This window comes from Papaver somniferum, chromosome 9, assembly GCF_003573695.1.
Source record: "Papaver somniferum cultivar HN1 chromosome 9, ASM357369v1, whole genome shotgun sequence".
Lineage (NCBI taxonomy): Eukaryota > Viridiplantae > Streptophyta > Magnoliopsida > Ranunculales > Papaveraceae > Papaver > Papaver somniferum.
Genome location: NC_039366.1, coordinates 190,895,300 through 190,902,722, shown reverse-complemented (window position 1 = coordinate 190,902,722; position 7,423 = coordinate 190,895,300). Strand labels below are relative to the sequence as shown.

Here is a 7,423-nt window from a genome sequence, read left to right as displayed (position 1 = left end):
TGGCATGGTTGGCATGTCTTGGCGCGGAGATGTGGATGGAACGGTTTGCCATTGGCACAACGGTGCGGCTGGCATGGTTGGCATGCCTTGGCACGGATATGTGGCTGGCACGGTTTGCCATTGGCACAGTGGTGCGGCTGGCATGGTTGGCATGCCTTGGCGCGGAGATGTGGCTGGAACGGTTTGCCACTGGCACAGCGGTGCGGCTGGCATGGTTGGAATGCCTTGGCGCGGATCTGTGGCTGACATGGTTTGCCATTGGCGCAGTGGTGCGGCTGGCATGGTTGGCATGCCTTGGCGCGGAGATGTGGCTGGCACGGTTTGCCATTGGCACAACGGTGCGGCTGGCATGGTTGGCATGCCTTGGCGCGGAGATGTGGCTGGCACGGTTTTCCATTTCCACAGTGGTGCGGCTGGCATGGTTGGCATGCCTTGGCGCGGTAACATGAGAATTTAGGGTTTTGCACAGGTGTTGTCAATTAATGTTAAGGGTTCTGCCGTGGAACATGATATATAGAAAGAAAAAAGGTAACCTAGTAATTATTACGTAAGCATGCTGATCGGTTCAATAAATGTGCTAATGATCATAATGACGTCATGTCATATTTGCGGTTTTACGATTTTAACCCTAGGTTAAAAACCACCATCAACACCTGCATAATAGGTTTATAAAAACATATCGAGTAAACCGATTCTTCACATGTTAGGCTAGAATTATAAAGCAACACATAATTATAATTAAAGCTTCAAATTCATCAAGTTCAACACAGATTTCATCCAAAATAAAAACCTTAAAATAACCACAAGTCTTGTAAACTTGAACTTTTAATACCTAAAACTTAAACATAAGAACTTAAACAGCAGGACCACCTGCACCAGCATCACCACCATCAGCAGGAGCACCAGCACCAGCATCACCACCATCAGCAGGAGCACCAGTACCAACATCACCACCATCAGGATCAACAACTTGTGATTCAGCCATTAGGTCCCACATATCTTGCTTTTCTGCATGGACTTCCCTTCCAGATGAAATCATGTTTCTCCTCATCCTGGCGAAGGTGATGACCTCAATAAGCTCTTCAAGTGAAAGCTTATCAATCAATGCCAGGGCTTGTTCAAGCCGGGTTTCAGCTCCGAATGCAAACTTGTATAGGCTCCTCACCGGCACTCTTTGTGGTTGCCTCAAGATATCCTCCACGGTTAATCGCGATTGTAGAATGGTAGGTGTCTGAAGTTCATTCTACACAAAAAATAAACAAAAATCAAGTTAAAAATCGGTACATAAAGAAATATATGTAACCCGTTTCTGAAAGAAAGATGAAAAGACTATATTAATCGGATTATACATATTACATATATAAACCGATTCTGGCGATGTATTTTCATATTTCATTTGTTAGCTAGAATCAGATAATGTTAATTCTAATGTAAACCGATTACTGTGCATGATCTTCATGGTCCAAAAAAATCCAGAATCGGTTTATTCGATAGGTAAATATAAATTGATTCTGGGTATAATCAGAGTTTTGATTTGTCAAAAACGATGATTTAAAGATGTAAATCAATAAGATAAGAAGATGGGTTGATGGAGATTTACCTTCTTCTTGGTTGGTTGGATCGAAGATCGTCGCAGTAGAGGATGGAAAAAAATTGATTAGGATTTTGAGAATTTGGAAAGTTTATGATAAGAATGGAAAGATTTTTTAGTTTTAGGTTTTTTTGATTTTGGATTTACTGAAAATAGAAAGATTAGAATTTATATTAGTGAGTTTTAGAAATTAATGTGGGGGTAAATTAGTATTTTTTATAAGGTTTGGGTGCCTAGAGTAATTTGGGGTGTGAGAAGGAAAAACCTATAGGTCCCAATTAAGTGGTATAGGCCCCAATTTAGCCAGCTTATTTTACTTTCCTGATAATTTTTATTTCTTTTTGTTAATTCTTTTGTGTAAAACAAATATATCAAATCCAAACAGATAAATTTTTAAAAAATAGTTTAATTAACCGTTACTCCAAAACATGTTTATATTAAGAAAAGTAGTTACAAGACTCAAGTAATCCCACACCCCACATAGCTGCTCAACTTTTATAATAACTTGAGCAAAAATACCTCGTCATCTGTTATATGCTGATATTGAATTTATTTCCCTAAAACTGAGCAAATATTCACTACACGTAAATAAGATTTGCAAAAGTTTAAGGGAGGCGAGAGCCACCCCCGTAATACACATAGCTCCATCCCTATGAACAACCTTCTTGTGGGCACTCTGAATACATCAAAGGGAATTACATCAAACCTCTTTTTTTATACAAATAATATTTGTTTTCCTTTACTTTTAGAAAACATGATGGATGGTGTTGGTTGAGAATGATTTGTGTAGGTTGGTTGAGAATAATTTGTGTAGGTTGAGATTGAAATTTTTTAGTAGTGTGGTATTTATAAGAAAAACTAGAGCCGTTATTATATAATCGTTGGCAATTTTCAAAATGACTGTTATAAAGATTCGTTTTTATATAATCGTTGGTAATTCTTTTTGCGTGGATATAATCCAATAAATTAATCGTTGGTAATTCTAAATGTAATAAGTATTGATAAATAAAAAATGAAAGGAAATTTTTTAAGTCATATAATTTTTTAATTCACTAATACTACCTCATTTGCTGCAAGATACAAACTTTTAGATAATAAAAACTTAAATAAAGACTTTAATATAAATCTCAGATAATCTTCGGCCTCTTGGTTATCTTCATTTAACGTAACTTCCATTTAACGCGCTCTTGAACAGTTCTTTCCTAGTTTTTGTAACTTCTACTAATAACTTACAAAACTTGAACTCTTATTTGCCCCTCATCAGAACATTTTCCTGGATTAACTTCTCAAACATTCACTTCCCTTTTATTATTTTCAACTTTTTAAAACCAGCACATATTTTAGAAACAACAGCTTCAAGTTTGGCATCGCAAAAAAATATAATAGCTTTTTGAGACATTTCAATTGAGGAATTTAAAACACTAAATTAAAAATTATAAGAGACTAGTATAAAATTCAAGAAAAGTGAATTTTGTGTGAGTTGAGTGTTTAAAAGTGAGGTAATTTATAATGGTAAAAATTTAGCAATTTTATTACTATAGCAAACTCCAAAGGTATCATTTCTAATAATCTGTAGGGCAGGCCCGTACACATTGAGTGCACCCTATGCATGTATCATAAATCTTTACTGAATGTAACATTGGATTTATCCACTTTTTGAACATCATAAATTTTTGATCTAGTAGAAAAATGCAATCATATATTGTAGACACCATACGAACCAATAATTAACCAACATTGTTTCTAAATAGTTAACTTATATATTTGGTCGTGAGAGAGGGTCAATATATTTTGATTTTTACTCTTTAGCAAACATAGTCGCTTCTGTCATATATAATATTAATTTGCATTGATAACTATTTTATTCGTTATTTGTATGATTAACACATTAATCTAATCACCATTAATTATTCAACAAATTTGATTGATTGATACGAATTGATTTTTTGTTATGATAAATGGACGAAACAATGGCTGGCCCAATAGCTGCTTCAGCGGCTGCAATAGGGATAGACATCAACCGCCAGCGGTTGTATCTTGATCGACAACATATTTACTAACTCTGTGGGGCTTCACTATAACTGCGCGCTTATTTTTACGTCTTCAATTACGTTTTTCCATAGTGAAATATCCACTTATCCCATCCACATGGCTCACAAAATCTCAAGATTTACAAAACCCTGCAGGAAATGCCCTAATAGTATAGTCCCAAAGTTACATGGCTTTAGACTCTCTATTCTTGCTCCCTAAAGCATAGTACTAACAATCCAAATTAAACTGACGAATATCAACATATATGACTGATACCTAGCGTGATCTAATATGGACATAGACTGTTAAGAAGATAACAACCACAAGGTATAGTACAAGTCTAGAATCGAACCCAACTATAGGGATCAAAGGGTTTGGATTAACTACAAGTGTATTTACTTTAATTATAAAGAAAAGTTAAATAATGCGGAAGTAAACTAAATAACACGAAACAAGATTTTGTTAACGAGAAAATCACAAACGCAGAAAAACCCCCGGGACCTAGTCAAGTTCTGAATACTCTCAGAATTATGCCACTATACAAAGACCACTACCAACTTCGTATATTTGAGACCAAGTAAACTACCCCTAGTTACCTAGTTTTCTCAGTATCCCCGTGCCTTCAACCAATTTGGCCAACACACGTGATATAATCCACTATTTTAAGTTGCTTCACCATCGTCAAGACTTCTTCCGCTGAACTCCTTTGTATTGTATTCCGAAACAGTAAAGGAATGTATTCAGTAACTGCTATCTCAATGTCATGAAGTAAATCAGAGATTTATTTGAGTCCAACAAATCCTCTTTCGCCTAATATAATAAACTTCTTTGTTTGGATTAAATCAACCAAGATCTTGATTATCAAGATAACGCGATCCAGGTCTACAAACTATCAGATTTGTATCATAAAAATGACCACCAAATGATAGCCTGCCGATCTAAACGACTAGCAATAAGTTGTTTATCAAAAGATAAACAAAACTAAGGCTTAGTTTGGTATTGTTGCAGCTTTGTAAAAACACTTTCATGTTGTGCTGTGAGAAAAAAACAGTTAGACGTGTGGCAAAATATTAATTAAACATAAAGATGAAAAAAAGCAATCAAGTGTGTTTGGTAAAATAGCAGATTCAGCCATTGTTGTTGTAGCAAATGACAAGAACAAACATATTTCTAAAAATAATTTTATTCAATTTTTTTGAGTTTAAAATCAATGAACCTTTTTTACTATTAAATATAAAAATATATAATATTAAATTCATTAATTTTCACTATTATAATTGTTAAAAAAAAATATTTTACTTTACCGCTTTTTAATATATATTTTAAAAAGCCGAAGAAAGAAAATGCTCGAAACAGATAATCAATAAATCAAGCAATTTTTTCTCCAAGCGGCTGATCTTCAGCCTTTCAACTTCCACTTTCACTGACTCCTTGAAGTACTGAAGAACTATATGAATAAGTTTGTCTGAAAGTGGACCAATTCCCATCCCATTATAACACTTAATTTGATCATGTATATTTTCCCTCAAACTCTGGCAGAACCAGAAATTGAATGTGAGAGTAGCTTAAATTGTTTTTTTCTTTTTTACACCGGCTTAAGCCTATTTTCTATGCACTTTTCTTCACCAAACTTAAAAACCACCCTAAAATCTAAGCTTTTTCGGGATTTGGGAAGAAGTGATTCGGCCCTGATTCAATCCTTGCTCCTAGACTCCTACAGTTAATAGCACGGACGTGGAAGACGTGTAGAAAAGCGGGTGCCATTAGTAATATTTTAGGCTTGTCACCCGAGTTGAATCGGACATGGGAAGTTCCGCTAAATATATCAACCAAAGTAACCAAACCAGGAGTATCGCCCTTTCGTGTTTGTATCGCCTGCATGGTATGGTTCTTCTCTTCCTCTCTCCCTTTTTCTATATCGATCCCTCCTCCATCAATTTTTTCTTTTCTGTTTCCCGTAGTTAGGGTTTTTATGTTAAGATTTGTTTGATATGAATTGATTCTGGGCTCTGGCCTTCTGGGTGTTTAACAATCATCTAATTATAGTCCTCTTTTATATGTTTTCAGAACACGAAGATAAACTTACTTGTTAATCACAACAATGCCAGCTCCATTGAGGTAATCACTCTCTCTTCTGTGTTAGTTTTTCTATTTCTACCTGTATTTGGATTTCTCTGGTGATCTGTTGGATTAATTAGGGTTCTTTTTTACCCCTTCAGAACAATGGTTTCCCAAATTAGGCGTTTAGGTACGAACTTCACTTCAGTAAGGAATTTCTCGTCCGAGGTTGAAGGAGCCAAGGAGGTTTCTGATAAAGACGTTTATAAAAAGGCAGGTGCACAAATTGCGAAATTTTCAGCTGCTGGATTTGGGGGAGTGACTTTTACTACTTGGTTGCAGTACAAAGCCCATGGGCAAGCACCAAGCATCTTGGGGTTTTCATTCGGCAAATAAGCGTGAGAGATGGTGATCTTAGGTTATGTATATATCTCTTAATTAAGACTCTAAAAATTGCCACTTTGTTTCCTATGTAATTAACATGTGATACATCTATTACCTACTTATAGTCTCTATCTCTTACATGGTGAATGAATCTATTACCTACTTGTAGACTCTATCTCTCTATATCTATATGCATGCTTAAGGTGTCCATTAACAGGCACTTGACTTGTGTGAACTGGTTTTCATCAGAGTAGAAATTAAGGTGTCCATTAACAGCTCTGGCTGGAAAAATAGAAAACTCCTACAGCTGATTCAAAGAACATGCTGCTAGCTAGGACATGCCGGATTTGATTTTTTCTTTTTTCTTTTTTCTTCTTCTCTTTTATAGTTATGTGCACCAAGTCTCCAATTCCTTAAAGCCTATACTGGTCTTCATTTTGCCACAACTTTGAATATTATTTATCAGTCTGTTGTTTACATTCCTGCACACTTGGTTCTCTAGTTTTTTCTTCATAGTTTAATAGAAATTGGGAGAACGTTAAACTTCCATAGTCATAGTTTTTCACTTAACGTTTTCGATTGGTTCTTAATTCTTTGTACTTTGTAGGGTTCACAAGGTTATTTTCATATGTTGCAAAGAGATTTTATAGAGAAATTAGAATCAGAGTTAAGTTTCCACCTAAAAGTTAAAACAATTTTTATCGAACTGATGATGATAATTGAGGAAATTTTCTTCACAAAGTTATTATTGAAACAACTTTTAAGCTTGATGATATCCCTGGACACATAATTCATGAACAAATTGGATATTTATAGTTTTGGTTTATTATGCTTCCATTTTCTTCTCCCATAGGATGCTTTTCCTGTTTTCCCCATGAATCCATTTAAAAGGCCACATTTCCTGAGTTGTAAGTAACTTTTTTGGGGATTTCATCCAAGGCATATATAGCTTCTAAGATAGTAGTGCTATGGTATCCCCCTCTATGGGTGTACAAAGATCAACGCTGATGTGTGCCAACCCAGGAATTTCTGGTTTTGATCCGGTTGCTCCTGATCATAATGAGTTGCTTGATAAATGTTTCGCTCAATACTCTAACGCCACTCATCATTTTTCATTTGGCTGAAAAAATGAGAGCATTTCGAGACGTATAACATCATCATCTACTACTGTGAAAGTGAATCGTTGAAAATCAACACATCATCATCTACTACTTTGAAAGTTAGCCGTTGAAAATCAACGTTTTTTAACCATTGAAATTAAGGCCGGTAGGTTACGAGATTTAGTATATCTGAATGCTCTCATTTTTACTAGGCATGTAGAACTTTGTAAGAGGATTATATCGCCAAAAATATTTACTT

At 35.3% G+C, this 7,423-nt stretch overlaps 1 long non-coding RNA gene across 1 annotated transcript; it reads left to right on the top strand.

The window, feature by feature from the left end:
- The first annotated feature begins 5,476 nt into the window (after positions 1-5,476).
- Positions 5,477-6,227, top strand: LOC113309107. The gene is made up of 3 exons (XR_003340323.1): positions 5,477-5,504; positions 5,690-5,740; positions 5,842-6,227. It is a non-coding gene; the product is annotated as an uncharacterized LOC113309107 (long non-coding RNA).
- Positions 6,228-7,423: the final 1,196 nt, after the last annotated feature.